Source organism: Salmo salar, chromosome ssa05 (genome assembly GCF_905237065.1).
Source record: "Salmo salar chromosome ssa05, Ssal_v3.1, whole genome shotgun sequence".
In the NCBI taxonomy this organism is placed as follows: Eukaryota; Metazoa; Chordata; class Actinopteri; order Salmoniformes; family Salmonidae; genus Salmo; species Salmo salar.
Window position 1 is genome coordinate 29,164,032 of NC_059446.1, and position 21,050 is coordinate 29,185,081.

Consider the following 21,050-nt stretch of genomic DNA (forward strand, 5'->3'; position numbering starts at 1 on the left):
CTGTATTTCAGGGAGACTTTGAAATGGCAGGCGGTAGTAGAATGCCCTGTAAACGGTGTCCATTTTAGGACATTTATTGTTTGATTCATTTTTCAGCATGTTGGATGCAGTTTTTGTAGGATATTGATTTTAGGAAGTTATAATCTCCAACGTTGAATGGATGTCCTAAAATGGACACCATACTTACATATCCAAATGATCAGTTAGTTTATCCATTCACATTTTCTTTATTTTTTTTCAGAATCAAAAATTCCCGCATATTTTCCAAGGGCTTATACAATTTGACCAATCACAACACTATTTCCGCATAAGACAGTCAAATCATCGCAGTATTATCACATAAAACTGACCCATCACTGCAGTACAAAAAGAGGGCTCGCAACCAGTCACTGCACATTTAATGCATAATATGGTGCAATCAAGCCACGTGTAAAAAAAAAAACCCGTTTTGCCTCGTAAGCGCATTTTTGCGACAAATTGGACAACATCCTCGCATATTGCCATATTGCCAAATGTCAGAATTGCAACAGCTAAATCCTAGAGGGACTGACCAGTATGTGGGTGGTTATCTCCATGGCATTCAGATGGCCAAGGCTGCTGCTAGGCAGATGCGCTAAGACCTTCATCCTGCTACAGATCTGGCATGGGCTGCCCACTTTCTCATGCTCAGGACCCTGTTTCCCCTGTCACCCACTGGGATCCAGTCAGACACTGTAATCATGGAAAGTCTGCTGGAGGTGAAATGTCTCCGGGGGCTGTCATTACTCAGTCCACAGATGGTAAAATGCCTGTTTTGTGATCGGACCAAGAACATCTAGACAAAATGGAAGCCAATCATTCTAAGCATAAAATCATGAAAAAGAGAAAGGGGTTGTACAGCAGAACATGAACCTTTTCTCTGTTAAAATCAATTAGGATTGTTGTGAATATCCAGAGTAGATAACGACAGAGATGCTAATGATTTTGCCAACTTCTAATTATTCAGGTAGAATATTAGAAAACAGAGACAATTATTTTAACAATCAGACAAATCTGAATAATTTTGTTACAAGTTCTCCATAACATTGTAAAATATTGTATAAGAGGTGGCTTATGTTTTCGAACCAATTATATAATTTACACAGCCCTTCTATGAAAATATGAATATTTCTCTATCTCTTCCTCTCTCTCTCTGTCATTCTCACACATACACACACACAAAATCTATCAAATTAAAATGAGCCCAGCTCAACAATGTTAATATAATACGTGCAATATGGATACAGTGGTTGTGAATAGACAGATTGAATCTGTTTGGGCTGGAGATTAATGGTGCGTTGTTTCCACGTCATTTCAATTAAATTATGTTGAACCGATGTGGAATAGACGTTGAATTGACATCTGTGCCCAGTGGGTCTCTTGTTTAGGTAATTACATACAGCATTAGCAACAATGGCTTGCAACAGTGCTGAAAGCACACATCATCTGGTAGCTAAAAGCAGACATGGAGGGAGAGACAGTGCACTTAAAAATGTGTCCCAAATGGTACCCTATTCCCAAAGTAGTGCATTTATGTTGACCAGGGCCCATAGGGTAGTATTGCACTATATAGGAAATAAGGTGCCATTTAGTACGAAGCCGAAACATGTGACCATTAACGATGTCAATGCAGCAGGGCATTTTACTTCAAACACCCTAGGAAACGTGTGTTTATATCCCGTTCAGTAATGTATCAAGATCTGTCCACTAAATGAGAATAGGTATTTACTAAACAGGTGAGTCTAACTAGATAGCAACTTCACAAAATAACGTATGGGGATTGAGCCAAGGTTGTCCTTGATGGAAATGGAAACTCAGCAATCTAGTACAACAGTGGAACAAGCTATGTTTACTTACAACTTACAATTTGATCAGGTATACTGCAAGCTTGGATTATTTCTGCTTGCTGATGCCAATGGTGAATTGATGCCAATTATGTACAGGCTATGGGCTGTTCAATTGGCATTTATTGAAGTTATGCTCAATTCTGATCTTTTTCCGCAGTTGGAGGGTAGAAGTAGCACAGAGACAGTATTGTCCTGTCCAAAGGCGATTCTCTTCTCTGCTCTTGTGTGAAATACAGAACCTCAGAGATCAATCAGCTACAGTAAGTTGCATGCCACGACCTAGATGTACTACTCATTCCAATACAATGATCTCCCATCATTACTGTGGGATTATCTCTATCTCACTTGTACACATGCAAACATAGCTTCTGTTGTAACTGTACTGTAAATATCAATTCAATCGATAGGAGCAGCCCAGGGGAGGCATCATGCCTATTAAGAATTTCAAGACATCCTTGTAGCAATCACACGTTTGTTCGTTGCTGTTGTCGACAACATCAAATTGGCATCATTCCTATCGACAGAGACGTGTGACAGTAATGATAGATGATAGATAACGGCAAAGTCAGCCAAGGAGCAAATAACGTCTCGCCTCTATGTCAACTATATTTAGATGACAGGACCTGAGAGAGAGCAAATCCCTTATCTAGGTAGGGCTCAGAGGTGGTGCGAGAGCAGAGAGAGTAGAGAGTTAGGGTTTTATTTAACAAAGACTAGGTCTAGGGGCTTCCAGGGGTCTTAAGTCTGGGGACTCGTAGGGCCACCAGGGTCATCTCCTGGCTCGTCTGATGTGCTATTCTTAACTATCCCGCTTGGGTTCATTATTTTTTTGCTCCATTGAACCTGCTTAACCTCGGTGCCCTTTAAAGGGAAGAGATTTAGGAAGGCCCCGGGAATCCGCAGGGACCACAGCCCAAGAGAGCCATAGAGGTTCATATCTCACTTCTTTAAAGTCATCAAGAGAAATTACTCAAACTCCCCAACCTGGAATTTTGCGTAATGTCTAATCCAGATCACATGATAAAAGGTGCAATGTTGATGAATGGCTGCTTGAATGATGAGGCTGAATAAACAGAGCAGTTATGGAGACCAAGTTTGCACACAAGATTAGATATTTTTTAATTCCCAGTGTTCTATTGTTATACGCCATTTAATTATTGTTTTGATTTACTTGCCTTCTGTATTTAATAGATGGATTCAATGGATTCAATAATCCTAACCAAACCATGGCCATGAAATCATCAGCTCCAGAGGATGGTGAATGTCATTAAGTGTGCTGTTGCAGTCATTCTTAAAGCAGTGCTTGACGAATTTGACATTTATGTCACGGAATATGTCATACCAGGTCATAACGCATAATTGAGTGCATGAATTCCAGTAATGCCACTATGATGCCAATGCAGGAGCTACTTCGAGGAAAGTGGCACCAACTGTGAAAGCTAGTTGGCACTAGTTAGACTGCCATTTAGAAATTAGCTGGGTCGTCATTAGCTAATTGGTAGAGGGTCTAATTCGATCAACAAGTTCACAGATGAGTGCTACACATGAGTGCTGTAGTATTTCTGAACTCACAATAAGGATATTTTAATAAATCAAAACAATCATTTCCTTGAGCAAAGCTTGCACAGTAGCCTATATCCAATTAATATTTCCAAGCTTATTATTTTGTAAGTACACTGTTTAGAGATAATATCTAAATTGGGGGGAATAATACATTGATTGTGCCAATAACATTAAGAAAGATCGAAGTGTTATATTCAAATGTAAATGCCCATTTGATTGTGTCAGAGTTATTTCATTCTGGTAGGCTGAGCGTTACCTAGTTAAATCCAAATGACAAAGTGAAATTGTCTCAGACTGATAAACCTCAACTCAGAAACACCCATCAGCCACATGTCATTGGGCAAATGTGTCTGTTTACTCAAAGTCCTTGAAGAGAGTCTCATGGTCATATTGTCCTGCTGTTGCCATGGCGATGTTAGCTCTGATGGATAGTACAGGGATCATTGTTGTCTACCTTCAGCATCCCTCCTCCCTGACAACATGCTTTGAGAAACAGAGACAAACGGTGCACTCCAATTTGGGTCTCAGTTGGCGTCAGAAGTTGAAGGACGTATTAGTCTATAAATTCACACCAAACAAGAATAAAGAAAAGAACATGACATTTTAACTAATATTAACTCGCATCAACTCTGAACTAAATGATTCTCCATTGTGCTGAATATTTGAATAACAAAACATTAAAAAAATTCTTAACTACATTATTCATTCAATGACAATCAGCAGGGTTTGGCTCGGCAATGAAAGGAAATGCCTTCATATCAAACTGAATAACGAAGTAGCTCTTGAATATTGGGGTCAGTGGTAGATGCCTTTGTGTCCATATAACAGGGGCTTGATTTGAAATTAAAATGTGAAAGAAGAAAAAAACATATGACATTGTGAACATTCCTGTTGCAGGTGGATGTGGAATCAAGCTGTCATGCTGATGCAGAGCAACACGTTTATGACGCTGATTGGTGAGACATTTGTATGCATATGCAATATGCCAGCAATTCACACAATGTAATACACACTGAAGACCAAGAAGAACCTCTGTGATTAGTCTTTCAGTGTTTTTGCCATTACATTACCAACAAAGTGTTAAAAATAGGAAAAGCAAAGTTATCCGACAAACCCTCTCTCCAAGTCTTTTGTTGTTGTACGGATGGCTTGCTAGGACCTCTCTTATAATCTCTCAGTAAACTATACCTCATGCCGAGCTTGGTAGGCAATCTGGAACAATCAGGGCGTGACTTAGCCTCAAAACAAAACATGCAGTGATGCTCTCTCATCCAGTGTGAGCTGGAGCCCCACAACACTTAAAACAGTGTTTTAAGCCACTATTCACCGGCCTTTTTCCAGTAACCATTGAATCGCGGTCTGAATACATTAGGCTTTTCTACTACAATTGAGGCCTTAATGGTTTACACTTCTATGTCCAATTAGCATATTTGCATGAGTTATAAGAGGAAAATACGTCAGTGTTGAGGCGCTCCGTCAGTGTTGAGGAGCTCCATCAGTATTGCGGGGCTCCATCAGTGTTGCGGGGCTCCATCAGTGTTGCAAGGATCTGTCAGTTTTGCGGTGCTCCGTCAGTGTTGAGGTGCTCCGTCGGTGTTGCGGATGATAAAGTTGCCGCTCAACAACTCTGATTACATTTACATTTTAGTCATTTAGCAGACGCTCTTATCCAGAGCGACTTACAGTAGTGAATGCATACATTTCATAAACATTTTTTTTCTTCTCTGTACTGGTCCCCCGTGGGAATCGAACCCACAACCCTGGCGTTGCAAACACCATGCTCTACCAACTGAGCCACACGGGACCATAACACGGCAATTGAGGCAATTCACAGTCAATTGCCTTCACCGTGTAAGTGAGCCTGAATCCAGCTATATCCCTGTTTAGGATAAGCACAGAAACCACTAGCAAAGCCAAGCATGGCCTTGGGTTCTATGTCTCCATCAGAAACATGTATGGTTAAGTGCACAATAACATCTCCTCCAGAACGTGTACACAAGCTCTTACAACTAACACATAAAGCAGAGATCTAACTGTTCTATTTCTCTCTGTCTAAATATCCACTACTATGTGCCTACAGTAAGAACATGTGAGGTCTTCTTGGATGGCCTGACAAAAGTACACGCTCATGACAAAATACTTCCAGATGTGAAAGGTTTTATTGTCCATACAACGACAATATTATGTCAGTGTCAACTCGAAGCCCCAAGGCACTCTTCCAGCCCATAAGTTGAACATTGCTGGCAGTTTACGCTGTCCTGATTCCTAAATGAATCGCTTATGTTAATTCAGATGAAAACATTAAATGATAGTTATTCAATTAAAACAGAATCACGCCCAGATGTTGTGGCCCAGATGCGCTAGCATAGTCACTTAGTCACAGACGTTACGCCCACTAGGCTTTAACAACCCTTGATAGCTCCACTGGGGTATGTCCGTAATGTTTACATCTGTCTGTTTACTATTATCTTGAACCATTGTGACTGTGACTACACTGACAGAGCCTTGGTGCAGAAGTAGTGCCTTGCTCTTTGTTTTACAAACACAATCGAATCATCACAATTTGGGTTTAGATCAGGCAATTGTTATGTTGGCCTACTTACAGTTGAAGTCAAACGTTTACATACACCTTAGCCAAATACATTTAAACTCAGTTTTTCACAATTCCTGACATTTAATCCTAGTAAAAAGTCCCTGTTTTAGGTCATTTAGGATCACCACTATATTTGAAGAATGTGAAATGTCAGAATAATAGTAGAAAGAATTATTTCTGTCATCACATTGGGTGAGAAGTTTACATACACTCAATTAGTATTTGGTAGCATTGCCTTCTCTGAGGTCTGATTTCTTTAGATTTTCCCATGATGTCAAGCAAAGAGGCACTGAGTTTGAAGACTGGCCTTGAAATACATCCACAGGTACACCTCCAATTGACTCAAATTATGTCAATTAGCCTATCAGAAGCTTCTAAAGCCATGACATTTTCTGGAATTTTCCAAGCTGTTTAAAGGCACAGTCAACTTAGTGTATGTAAACTTCTGACCCACTGGAATTGTGATACAGTGAATTATAAGTGAAATAATCTGTCTGTAAACAATTGTTGGAAAAAATGACTTGTGTCATGCACAAAGTAGATGTCCTAACCGACTTGCCAAAACTATAGTTTGTTAACAAGAAATGTGTGGAGTGGTTGAAAAACAAGTTTTAATGACTCCAACCTAAGTGGATGTAAACTTCCGACTTCAACTGTGCCTTGCGTTCTGACTGCCTTTGATTCTTGATGCCAGAAATCTACTGCCTTACGGGGCTTGGAAAGTTCTTTGCACAATGTAACGTCAAAAGAGAGAATAGAATAAGATGCAGGGTCATAGGCATGATGTGATGACTTGAACTCTATAATACGCTCTGTGCTGTCCAAGGCACTGTGCCAAAAATACTGACATTCTAATGCTGATTTAATTCATGTATTCATATCATAATCAATGAAAACCAGATTCCCCATCACACTAGAGCACATTGTTGCAAAATGAATGACATGGGATGGAGAGATGGATGAATTGACGGCTAGATGGGGGATGGATAGATAAACTGACAGCTGGACGAAAATATGACAAAACGGTTGATTCAAGGGCATGTATGATTATATTCCACATATCTGTGCGTTTCATAAGAATACGTATTGTAAACAAATCACTCTTCTCTTTGCAGTACAAGAGACTGTCTTCTGTCTTGTAATGTACCTGTACTGGGAAAGAGGAGGAGGGGTATAATACACTGCCCATTCTCCCTTTAATGAGCTTTTTGATAATGTCAGAGGTTGACACAAAGCCATCTCTTTGTCAAATGCCTTCTCCCGTTTCTGTCACAAGACAATATGCCTGCCACGACAACACCTTGTTATACAGCCCTCTGACTGGCGTTTGATTTCCTTGTCATCTTGCTATGCTTCTGTATAAGCGTTTGGATATCCGCGCTCTAGAGTTTCCCTGATATTGCATTGTATTTCCATGATTTATTCAATGACCCCTTCATGATTGTTTCCATATGCATTCAACTCCTCCAATTCATCTGTTGAGATTGTTCTTTCTGCACACAGAAAGAGAGTCAGATGGAACATTGCTGGCAGCAAAAAATGGGTTCTATTGAAATGCTGTTACATTAATTGTTTCTGACAGAGTCAATGCACCATTCCGTGTATCGCTGCACGAGAAAGTCAAATATTTTCAGGGTCATTTGCTGTGTGTACTTGTACTTACCTAAGTCTAGGTCTCATGCAAATAACGTGCCTGAAACCGAGCAGGAAGTGAGATGTGGTACAACCCTCTCAGGGCTCAGGAAGTTAAATGGCGCACTTGTAGTGCGACTCATCAAAACGCCTCATCTCAAGGACGCTCTCATTAGAGGGAAATTAGGTGACGCGTAGCCCATTAACATTGTAGCAATCCACCATAATGGATGAGTGAGGCTGCATGTACAGTGCATTTGGAAAGTATTCAGACCCCTTGACTTTTTCCACATTTTGTTAGGTTACAGCCTTATTCTAAAATGGATCAAAAAATAAATAAATCCTCAGCAATCGACACACTATATCCAATAATGACAACTCGAAAACAGGTTTTTCTACATTTTTGAAAATGTGTTACAAATAAAAAACAGAAATATCTTATTTACAGTTGAAGTTGGACGTTTACATACACCGTAGCCAAATACATTTAAACTCAGTTTTTCACAATTCCTGACATTTAATCCTAGTAAAAATTCCCTGTCTTCAGTCAGTTAGGATCACCACTTTATTTTAAGAATGTGAAATGTCAGAATAATAGTAGAGAGACTGATTTATTTCAGTTTTTATTTAATCACATTCCCAATGGGTCAAAAGTTTACATACACTCAATTAGTATTTGGTAGCATTGCCTTTAAATTGTTTATCTTGGGTCAAACGTTTCAGGTAGCCTTCATCAAGCTTCCCACAATAAGTTGGGTGAATTTTGGCCCATTCCTCCTGACAGAGCTGGTGTAACTGAGTCAGGTTTGTAGGCCTCCTGGTTCGCACACACTTTTTCAGTTCTGCCCACAAATTTTGTATAGGATTGAGGTCACGGCTTTGTGATGGCCACTCCAATACCTTGACTTTGTTGTCCTTAAGACATTTTGCCACAACTTTGGAAGTGTGCTTGAGGTCATTGTCCATTTGGAAGACCCATTTGTGACCAAGCTTTAACTTCCTGACTGATGTCTTGAGATGTTGCTTCAATATAGCCACATCATTTTCCTCCCTCATGATGCCATCTATTTTGTGAAGTGCACCAGTCCCTCCTGCAGCAAAGCCCCCCCACAACATATGTAAACTGCTGACCCATTGGGAATGTGATTAAATAAAAGCTGAAATAAATCATTGTCTCTACGGTTATTCTGACATTTCACATTTTTAAGATAAAGTGGTGATCCTGACTGACCTAAGACAGGGAATTTTTATTAGGATTAAATGTCAGGAATTGTGAAAAACTGAGTTTAAATGTGGTGTGGAGGGTCCGTGGGTGGCTTTTGACCATTCATCTGGATTCCTCATGTCTAACTCATTGTTAGAAAAAAAAATGTTATATTTATTGAATATTATTATATGGACTTTAAAATGGCCAATTTGGTTGCAATCAATTAGCTTAATTTCTCACATATCAAATTATACTTCAACAAAATAATGTTGAAGGAATACTAATCATATCTGTTCCTAACAACAGAAATTATATCAGAACAATCTGAGATGCTGGTTGTCTTAATACTCTTTCTTGTGCTTTTTGTGGTGTAACGACACAATAGACATTTTAGGAGAGTGAAAAAAAAGGGTTCTCGAGCAAGCTCCTAATTGCCAGGAAGAAAATGCACAAGAAAGAGAGACTGAGGGGAGAGCGAGAGGGGCAGTGTGGTGGCGGTGCCGTCTCTCAAAACTCTACTCAGGTGCCCTACACCGACCCTTGTTTGAGGGGTCGGAGGCTGGTCAGGACACTTTGGAGCCGCATCAAAGGCAGAGGATGAGAAGGAGCCTCTGTGGATGCTGATCTTTGAAATGTTTAAATTAGACATGGAGAAGGGGCTCATCGCAAAGACTTTGAAGAAAAAACAGGAGAGGCCCTGAGATAGGGAAGGCAGAACCATAGAGGGTTACTGGGAAAGGAGGTGGCACAGGGTTCAAGTTTGTGTTGAATGTGTTTGGAAAGTTTTGTTTCTGTGATTGTGTTACAGACTTGCATTTACTGTTCGTGGTACTATAAGTAATTTATATCCCAAACGAGATCAGTACAACTGTCTTATCCAGGGGTGTAAAGTACTTTTAAAGTACTACATAAGTAGTTTTTTTGGGCTATCTGTACTTTACTATTCATATTTACTATACACTACATTCCTAAAGAAATGTATCTACTTTTTACTCCTTACATTTTCCCTGACACCAAAAAGTACTCGTTATATTATGATTCATATTTTTACTTTTACTTTTGATACTTAAGTATGTTTTAGCAATTACATTTACTTTTGATACTTAAGTATATTTAAAACCAAATACTTTTAGACTTTTACTCAAGTTGAATTTTACTGGGTGACTTTCATTTTTTTGATTTACTTGAGTCATTTTCTATTGAGGTATCTTTACTTTTACTCAAGTATGACAATTGGGTACTTTTCCCACCACTGGTATTATCGTAATATAACCAAGAAATTAAGGACCTGTTACTCCATGTCCCCATATAAGTCTTTGCGAAATAATGTTCCTCTCGTGTACTTCAGATATACTGTACTTATCTTAGAAATCTAATCAAATCATATTTTATTTGTCACATGCACCAAATAAGACCTTACAGTGAAATGCTTACTTACAAGGCCTTAACCAACAATGCAGTTTTAAGAAAAATAAGTGTTAAGTGAAAAATAGATAAGTACATATTTTTTATTAAAATAACTAATAATTAAAGAGCAGCAGTGCTATTCACATGTGGAAATGACATGGGTTGCATTTGATCCTATGTTTACGTTTCTGTCGGTGACCCACTCTTTGATGTCATGCACATCTTACTGAGTGGGACTTTCAGGAGCTGTAATTGGAATGTAAAATTCTGGTTTTGGGAAATATAATCATTTTAAAAAGGATCTGTGATCTTTTCTAAAATACAGAATTGCAATGTGCAGCTCCAAATGTTAATGCCATTACTCAAACCCACCATCCAATATTTACACTGAGTATACCAAACATTATGAACACCTTCCTAATATTAAGCTGCACACCCCCCCCCACACTTTTTTGTTGTTGTCAGAATATGGACTCCACAAGGTGTCGAAAGCATTCCACGGTATTGCTGGCTCATGTTGACTCCCGTGCTTCCTACTGTTGTGTCAAGCTGGCTGGATGTCCTTTGGGTGGAGCATGAAAAACCTAGCAGCATTGCATCTGGCATCTACTACCATACCCCATTCAAAGGCACTTATATATTTAGTGTTGCCCATTCCCCCTCTGAAAGGCACACACACAATCCATGTCTCAATTGTTTTATAAGGCTTAAAAATCCTGTCTCCTCCCTTACATCTACACTGATTGAAGTTGATTTAACGAGTGACATCAATAAGTGAATTAAGTGATTATTGCTTTCACCTGGATTCACCTGGTTAGCCTATGCCATGTTCTTAATGTTTTGTACACTCAGTGTATAAGGTTATTGTGCATACAGTAATACGCTGCTTCTTTGGTAGGGACAGTTTGTGAACAAGTATAATCAGTCTTTACAATGCAGAAATCCTAGACATCTGAGGTAAATATGTTATGCTAGAATGTAGAACATAAAGATGACTTGCCAAATATGGACTTGTTTGCATTGCTAAATGGGAAATTGTATTTTGACTATAGAGCAAAGTTTTGTCAAATTGATTCATAGAGATTTGAAATGCCACATAACTGACAACGCAGGTCTCATGTGAAATTTTTATGAGGCAAATACGAACATCATACACTATATACAAAAGTATGTGGACACCCATTCAAATGAGTGGATTTGGCTATTTCAGCCATACCCGTTGCTGACAGGTGTTTAAAATTGAGCACACAGCCATGCAATCACCATGTGCAATGCCAAGCATAGGCTGGAGTGGTGTAAAGCTCGCCGCCATTGCACTCTGGAGCAGTGGAAACACAATCTCTGGAGTGATGAATCCCACTTTACCATCTGGCAGTCCTGACGGACGAATCTGGGTTTGGAAGATGCCAGGAGAACGCTTCCTGCCCCAATACATAGTGCCACATGTAAGGTTTGGTGAAGGAGGAATAATGGTCTGGCTGTTTTTCATGGTTCGGGCTAGGCCCCTCAGTTCCAGTGAAGGGAAATCTTAATGCTCCAGCATACAATGACATTCTATACGATTCTGTGTTTCCAACTTTGTGGCAAAATTTTGGGAAAGGCCCTTTCCTGTTTCAGTATGACATTGCCACCGTGCACAAAGTGACGTCCATACAGAAATGGTTTGTCGAGATCGGTGTGGAAGAACTAGACTGGCCTGCACAAAGCCCTGACCTCAACCCAATCAAACACCTTTAGGATGAATTGGACATCAGTGCCCGACCTCATGTGGCTGAATAGAAGCAAGTCCCCGCAGCAATGTTCCAACATCTAAATGAAAGCCTTCCCAGAAAAGGGGATTATGTTATAGCACGTGCCCACATACTTTTGGTCATGTAGTGTACATACATTTTCATATTGTTGCAATCATGGCAGTATTTTAAAATTCATTGTTAAAAGACATGCTGTTATATCTCACTCTGGTCCCTCTCCTTGGACTAAATAACTACCAGTAACAGCAATCCAATTTCCTGGACCTATTTTCAAAACAGGGTCTTTGTTCCAATATCCACACTAGCATACCACTTATTAAGCACAATATTGGTTCTGTATTCTATTGTACGTAGCTTGGGTGTCAAGCACCAGCTTGTTATGCGGATATTCCCATAGACATACCAAAGTACTTATACAAACCCCATATCTAGTATGATTTACTTCACCACCAGGCCTATCCACAATAGTGTTAAAAGTACCCATTGTTGTTAGTGCATTATTGTTAGTGCATTATGATTTATAACACCCACCCCACCCCCCCGATCAGCAGTTAATCTCACTGTAAATGAGAGTGGCTGGTCCGCGTGAGTGACGGCAAATGACTGAATGGTAATGAGGTAGAGAGGCTATAGATGGAGGGATGGCAAAGCACTCTTGTGAACGGTGACTTGGTCATTAGGAGATGCATCTTTGCCCGGCAGAAGTGCACCGCTTAATTGGTTCAGTTCATCATGGCATAACAACTTAGTTAGGTGCCAGGTCCAAAGATGGATGGGGGAGTGATGGGGGTGGTTGTGTGTGTTGGGGGTGAAGAACGGAAGGATGTTGCACGTGGCTGAGGGTGTGATGATGTGACTAATACACAGTGCATTCGGAAAGGATTCAGACCCCTTCCCCTTTTCCACATTTTGTTGCGTTACAGCCTTATTCTAAAATAGATTCAATTACATTTTTTTCTTCATCAATCCACACACAATACCCCATAATGACAAGGCAAAAATGTATTTACAAAAAAATATTAAAACCTGTTTTTGCTTTGTCATTATGGGGCATTGAGTGTAGATTGATGAGGGGAAAATCTGTTTAATTAATTTTAGAATAAGGCTGTAACTTAACAAAATGTGGAAAAAGTCAAGGGGTCGGAATACTTTCCAAATGCGGGTGGTGAATGTCCAGAGAGGCAGTTTATGTGAGGCTTCACTGTGCTGCATCCTACACATAATGAAGCAATAGGAGGATGAACCGCAAGCACAGGGCAAGTATGTGGGTCTTCAGTGTAGCCTAATGCATATGCAAGTTGTGAAGTCACTAGGCTATATCTGCCAATCCAAAAATGATTGATATTTGATTTACCTGTGAGAAATAATGCTTGGATAGCTTGGTCTCAGACTGGCACAGTATACTAGGTTAGGTTGTTTCTATGTTGTTGTATAAACTGCCAAGGGAACACATCCAACTCTTGATTGATTCAAAGAAAAAGTGAAATCAACGTTTTTTTTATGGTGCACATCATGTAGTACAACCATTTAAGTAAACACGTCATTATGTTCATCAATTCTTTTGTGGAATGGAGGGAAATTAGGCGGTTTTGTATTTTCTGCTCATTTTGATACCACATTAAAACAGCAAATGACTGTGATGATAGGTATTCACAACGGTATATCTTCATTTGTTCTGGAAAGGAGAGGGAATTACTCTGCTATGCTTGTTCTTCACTAACCGCGACAGTAACAGGGCAGCTGTTGGGATTTAGTATTCACACGCCACATGAAACACCAAACAGCTTCACCAAAACACTCTTTAGCCTGTGCTTTTATACAGACACATTCAGTCTGAACTTCTGTGTGAAAATGTATGTTTTTAGGCACTCAGCAACAACAGCAAGCTTCAATAACTGGCGTAAATGGAATACCTATACAATTTCACGTGTGACAAAGCTGAACGAATCCTGTCAAATATCTGCTGGATTGTAAAAAAGCAAACAATTTTGTTTGGCTCTTGGCGTGTGACGAGTTACAGTATTTCTTTGATGCAACTTTATACTGCCTGCACAGCCAAAATAGTGTTTAACTTTAGTTTAAGGCCACTGCAACAATGACAAACAACAATCATAGTATGATTATGACACCAAGAGGCATATAACACAAAACTCCCATTTCACTGTCATCTCCATTCACTGTGGTCCATTCCAGTCTGACTACATTACAAATGTTGCATTGCATCAACCAACGGTTGCATGCCAGGTCATTGACTGAGCAGTCGGGCATCAGATTGCTATGGTTGGTTATATCTTAAACATCTATCCAGGCATTGTGAGATCTGGCATGTGTCTGCAATGCAAAGCTTACACAACATGACTGCAGTGCAAAGAAACTGTCAGGAGAGCCACAAAGACAATGAGTGAGAGGGGTTTGTTTGGCATCACTTGGGACCCTGTGCTAGAGAACTGTTCTTTGCACTGACCTCCACCACTGGGACCTGGGCATGCGAGCAGCAGCATCAGAGGTGAAAGGACTGGGAAGAACCAGTCAAACCCTGTAAGCCACAGCCACCCCCTTAGCTGGAACTCCAGCAGCTCTCATATTAAATACAGCTTTTATGTAGACCAAACACTTCTTTGAGATTCACCCATAAAGGATCAGAAAGCCAAAAGGTCAAAATTTGTTAAAACATTTCTAATTGCATATTGTATCTCAATGTCCTTGAGGCATGCTATTTTACACTTGAGGACTAGCGTGTGGTATACAGAAAATGTGCTGTGGTGGTGGTACAGAATAACATGATTCTACAATGTGAAACCATAGCTGTGACGTAAGAATTATCATGTGGGATCTAATTACATGATACTAGCACACTGACAGGTACTTCGTGCACAAAAACAACAGGCACCTGCTCTGCTGCTGCTATATTGCAGAAAACAAGCTCAGGTATTTTTCTGTCAGTGCTTCCTATCCCGACGGTGCTAGCTAGCTACACAGCAGTTTTGCCCCACAGGCAGGTGACCTATTTTCCTGTGTTAAATGGAGAATGGAAGCAGCTAGTGTTTGAAAAGAGGGGGAGATGAGGGGGAGGGATATGATCCTCTCCTTGATTGGGACCAGGCTGTGGATTAATTACCCCCTACCACAACCCGATCCCGTGCTGTGAGCGTGACACTTATGCCTCCGTGGATCAATAATGCATGTTTCTGTCTCTTCAGTTAATTTGCACAGGGGCCCTCGAACTGGCGTCATCGTCTCCTGCGAAAGTGCAGGAGACACCTGATACCCAAAGTGCAACACTCCACCACCGTCCTCCCCATCATCGACTCCCATCCCCTCCCCTCCAAAATGTTGGCTGACAAATTGATTCTTTCTTAATGTGCTGGGTGAAGAGAGAAAAAAAATATTCTCAATTGAGAGAGAAGTGATAGGGTGGCACGTGTTGAATTAAGCTTGGGGGGGGTTTCATATTCCTGTCCTGTTTGGGTGAGGTAACGGAGCTACGTTGGCCTTTGGATGGTTATTCTACCATATAGGGAAATGTTAAGGTTAAAACTTAAATAGTACAAATGTTTAAGCATACAACTCAGGACAGTGTTAGCATGGAGTCAAGCATTGGGCCATGAACGGATGGTGTGAGAAAGATCAGGCTAACATGTAACAGAGGTAGGTAATTCGATCCTGTGTGATTTATCTAGTCTGTGTAGAGTTTTGCATGGAAAGTAGAGACGTTTGTTGGGACCTTATACTGGTGGCTTGTGGAGCGGTGGTTTTGTAGATCACTTTGTAACCCTAACTACTCTCACCAATGTTAAACTAAAGACCTAAACTCGCTGGACAAATTACCTGGAATGGCTTGTCCTCGCAACATACTGTTATTTTTCTATACTCTGAGTATTTACAATATGCAGCATTTTTTATGAAGTTTTCTACTGCTGTTTAGATGGTCGTAAAGTTCAGCTTACATTTACATGAAACTGTTCATGTTTACATAAAACTCAGTTTACAATTACATAAAACTCAGTTCACATTTACATTTAAGGGTCAATATCACTAAAAGGGCTATTTTTTTGTCCTGAAGATAAATCATTCAAAATTGTATGTAAAAAATATACACTAGATCAAATTTCAAAAGGATCCTTGTGTGTATGCCTTCATGATAATAGAAGCATAGCGTGGAACCCCATATTATCTGCATATTCAATATCGTTTAAGAATTATATTACCTTCAACAGTGTTTTCTTGTGATCAAGCCATCAATGTTTTGTAATTATTGATGTCGTAAAAATGTTAACGGGTCAGCAATTAGCATGTTTGACATTTCAGTGGAAATACCACTACTATCAGCTTTTTGATAAACGGCTTAGCAAAAAAAACAAGTCCCGTATTACTGGCAATACGGTCCCCAGTGATCGGCCACCTTAATATTCTCTTCAATTACAAAATATATCTGTTTCCTTTTGTTCAAAAATGAGAAACCGTCCTCGTATCCGAAGTGTTTACGAGATAGTTGACTAGTTGGCTAGCCTTCCGGTAAAAAAAAAAATGACTTGCATGTCAACTTTTCATTGCGTAGCCCGGTGTGCCCTCCTGTGGAATCTTAAAATACAGTTCTTCACCAAAATATTCAATGTTGTAACCAAATAATGTCTCATAATTTGTTTTACAGATTAATCTTATGTTTTGAGAAAGTAGATAACAGTTTAATACTAAAATATAAATGAGTTTAAAAATACAACTTTAATTTCAGTCATGTGCATTGACATAAACAATTAAAACACTGTTGAAGTTTGTGTTGCAGAGATGCACTTGGAAAGTAAAGGAAGAAATACAAAAGATTGGTTGAATAAATATATATTATATTTTAGCCATGTATTTTTTTTAACAAATAAATCATTTCCTATGAAAACAAGCAAAACAAACAATTAAATCTCAACCTCCATCCCCGTATATAAAAATCCAGCTTCACCACCACCTCTGGATCCCACTGCACACACCTACTGTGGAACCAGTGCTGACAGAAGTCACAGGACACCCATAGCACCTCGGACCTACACTCCTGCAGGGAGCTTGCAGGTGGATCACCCTCCCCGCAGTGAGCACAGCAGGTGGTGTCTTCTTTTATTTGAAAACCCCCCCCAAAAAACACATCAAATTAACATGGTTTTAAAAAATGTAGAAGTACTACAGCAACAACAGTAATTGATACAACTGAGAGCGAAAAACAAATATTCTGAAGTACCTGAGAGTGAAAAACACATATTCTGAAGTACCTGAGAGTGAAAAACACATATTCTGAAGTACCTGAGAGTGCTGCCATGGGTGGTGCAACCGAGGTGGCCGGTGACGCTTTTCTCTTCCTTTACTGTGCTGCAGTGAAGAGAAAAAGTAGTGTTAGATAGAGCATGTTTCATGAAAACCCTTTTCAACTTTTTTACAACACTACCTCTGGAGGAAGCTTCAGATGTTTTGGAGGAGGTGGACATGCCTTGAGGCTAGTGCTATGGACTGTAGATATGTAAAGAAAAAAAAAAGTTTAAACATTGCAGTTTATAAAACACATAAGTCATTTTTTTGTAATTTAACGTGTTCACCTATGGAGGTGGCTGTATTCAAGTTGCAGGGGGCAGCGACACCAGACGAGGCTGCTATGGTGGTGTGACCAGGGGAGATGGAGGAGGCAGTTGGTCCAGAGGAGGCTGCGTTGGTGGTGACAGACAGGGGGGGTGTTGTGCATCGTGGTGGTGGACGAAACCGCAGATGATGGCTTGGAGGAGCTGGTGTTTGTAATGGTGTGGTTGAGGGGCCGACGATGGTGTGGCCCGAAGAGTAGGCACGTGGCCTTCTTCTGCAGCTGGTGGCTCCGGCGGCTCCTACAGGTGTTGCACACTGGGAGGCACTGGTGGTGGTGATGCAGCTGTCAGGAGTGGTTCCAGCGGGAGGTCCAGCAGAGGCGATAGCGTCGATGGTCTCATCCATGGCAACCCTCTCCCATGCCCTCTGTGGGCTGCCCGACGCTCTTTCTCCTCTGCCTCTGACCTCTCCTTCTCACCTCTCTCCTGCCACTCGCGCGTGTATTCCTCCCTGGTGAGGCATGTGGCGACCACAGGGAGTCTTCTGTATTGGTCTAGCCGATACTTCAGGACAGTAAGGATGTGCCCCAGGTCCTTCGCTATCAGCCCCCCCTCTATTAGGGAGTGCTCCTCTAGAGCTAGGGCTAGGGCTGGGACTGAAGCAGGGACTGGGACTGGAGCACTGAGGGTCCTCCTGTGGTCGCTGGGGAGGAGGTGCTGATGGACGGCACAGTGCTGCTGGTTCCAGGAGAGGCGGTAGTGGAACCAGGTAGGGACCGTGACGGCACCAAATGGGACCCTTCAATGGCTGAAGGGTCAAAAGGGAAGTGACCACACTTCTTAAACCCTTCCACCACATAGCGTATGTCCTTGCAGTGCTGGTAAGGGTAGCGGAATACTCTGGCAAATTCTGATTTGTTTACAATGTAGGAGTGGTCAAAATGGCTGAGGTCTCCAGCTACCTTGGTGTATAGTGGCCACCGGGGAAACACTTGGGTTAGATGATAAATGGGGGGACATCCTCCCCAGCTGCGTTGAAGCAGGCTAGCACTGTGATGTGCTCATTGGGGCCTGCTCTTTGTGCCTGCAGGCCAGCACTTTCTGCCTGCTCTGGTTGCTGCGCAACCCAGACTCATCGCAGTTATAGATTTGTCTTGGTTTCTCCCTCAACCCACTCTCCTCCAAGTGCTTCTCATAAGAAGCAAAGAAGGTTTCCATCGTCGGATGTGTGGCACACTCAGCTCTCCCCCGTCTAAGGTGTCCGGCCTCCTCATGCTCAGGTTCTTGTGTCTCCTCCTGAACATTTCCCATCAGCTCTTCCCCAGTGGTGAGATTGTTTCCTCCTGGGTGCTGAAACCTACAACAGAATAAAGTATAAAATTGTCCATCAGAATGAAAATGCTTGTTTTGGCATCACCATACACATCCACATTTACATCACACACATTGAGAACATTCAGTCCAGCATTCTACATACACATAGAACAACAAATACCTGCGTATTTTGTCAACGTATTTCATCAGCCTCTGTCTGGTGAAGGGGAACTCATGGCTGGAACAGTAGATACAGTACTGCACCTGAGAATTTTCATCCTCTGGTGAAAGCAATGTGGGTGGTCCACTGCGACAACCATGGGTCACCCGGCCGCTCAGCCTGTCCGCCGAGGTACACTATGCACCTTGGATGATGAGAAAAGAAAACTGTTACTAGTAGATAAAATTTGCATACACGTGGTAATCTCCTAAAATCAAAAGATGCCTAACCTTGGCAGCCTGGCGGATAGCCATCCCTGCCCCACAGACCTCCATGGCATGGAACATGTCCACCTCACTCCACTGCTTCCTCTTAACTTTCTCCATGCTGTGGTGGTAAATACATGTCGCTAAATAACTTGGCACACAATACACATTTTAGAAAGACAACTCTGAATATGTATAATATGTAAAAACATTTAAATTTCAGAGCTGAGGCATTCTTTTTTTACCTTTATTTAACTAGGCAAGTCAGTTAAGAACAAATCTTGTTTTCAGTGATGGCCTAGGAACCATGGGTTAACTGCCTTGTTCAGGGGTAGAACAACAGATTTTTACCTTGTCAGCTCGGGGATTTGATCTTGCAACCTTTCAGTTACTGGCCTAACGCTCTAACCACTAGGCTACCTGCCGCTCACCAGTATTGAAAGCTGATGATGAAAGTTTTCACAATAACTGAGTGTACCCACATTTTTTTTTTAAATTAGTCCCCCAGCTAGTTTAATAGTGATGCATATATTGTAACATTTGACTAAATTCTGCCTCTATGTAGCTGTTGTTAGATTAAACGTAGCCTACAGTGATAGGTGTCAAAAAGTTAATGGTTCAAAGTTAAAAATAAAAAGAATTGTGCAAAACGCCCCGACAGAGGACTCCAATTTTGATATGGTAAAGCTTGACAACATTCAGTTGTTTTCGTGATATGTATTATCTAACGCTTACAATTTATTTCCTTTTTTCTTAGCAGTTATATCAACATTTAGCAACCAAGCTGGCACCACGTGTGGTCTGTCGCACAGTCGAATTGTACGATATACAGCGTGTCCTACAAAATTTGTATACATGTTACTTTTTTGAAAACTCTCCAAACGTACCTTAATTTACATAAATTGCAATAAAAATCAGTGGTCAGCTAGCTAGAAGGGTGTATTTAGTCCCAAAAACATACCGTTATTTTCCAGTCCATTTAAATGTTGAGCTCAAGGTGATTTAGTCCTCCAACTGCTAGAGAGTGTCCGAAGTTGGGGGACAATTAGCTAATGACATAGACTTTAAAGATTTTATGCATTTTAGGCTATTTTATTTCAGTGGAAGGAGGCAATTTTTCAATGTCCCAAGTGCTGCTCAATCAACTTCAAGTAGAATAATTAGGAATAAGATTCTACATGTAAAAAAATATTTCCTAATTTTCAAATTTTCTTCATTAAATGTTATCTTATGTATAGTCTTTTTATGTTAAATGTTGCACTTTTTATGACAATATTGACTGTTTTCTGAACGTCCTCAAAGTCGTTGTCCACCCTATTACATTGTGGTTACTGGCACTTTAAGATAATATATATTTTCTACAATGACATCACAAACAGGAAATTATGTCACTTCCTTGGCGGGAAAACAACTGTGGTGAACCTGGTGAGTATCTAGATTTCATACTATTACATTTTCATCATTATATGTTGGTGATGTGATGTGGGAAAGCATAACATGTCCTCCCTGTTAAGCAAAAATACAAAAGAAGATAATCAAATTTCATAATTCAAAATATATTTGTCAAACAATGCAAATTCCTTTTCAAGTGGCAGCCATTATCCTAGATTTATCATGATCACTTGGAGCATAGTTGCTAAATTTAGCTCAAAATGTCCACCCTCTTATTGTCCACCCTGTTATCCATGTACACGTAACAGGGTGGACATGCACTCAACAGGGTGGACAAATGAATAT

General features: G+C 40.6%; 1 protein-coding gene across 2 annotated transcripts in view; it reads left to right on the forward strand.

The window, feature by feature from the left end:
* The window catches only part of LOC106604562 (leucine-rich repeat and immunoglobulin-like domain-containing nogo receptor-interacting protein 2), a 309,642-nt gene that overhangs the window by 115,933 nt on the left and 172,659 nt on the right, over window positions 1-21,050 (forward strand). Inside the window, exon 1 of one of the 2 annotated variants that reach the window (XM_014199318.2) lies at window positions 4,323-4,384. The exons of the other annotated variant lie outside the window; for it this stretch is intronic. The gene's annotated coding sequence lies outside the window, so the exon portion shown is untranslated. Of the gene's footprint in view, window positions 1-4,322; window positions 4,385-21,050 lie in introns of those variants that run through there. 2 annotated transcript variants of the gene reach the window in all.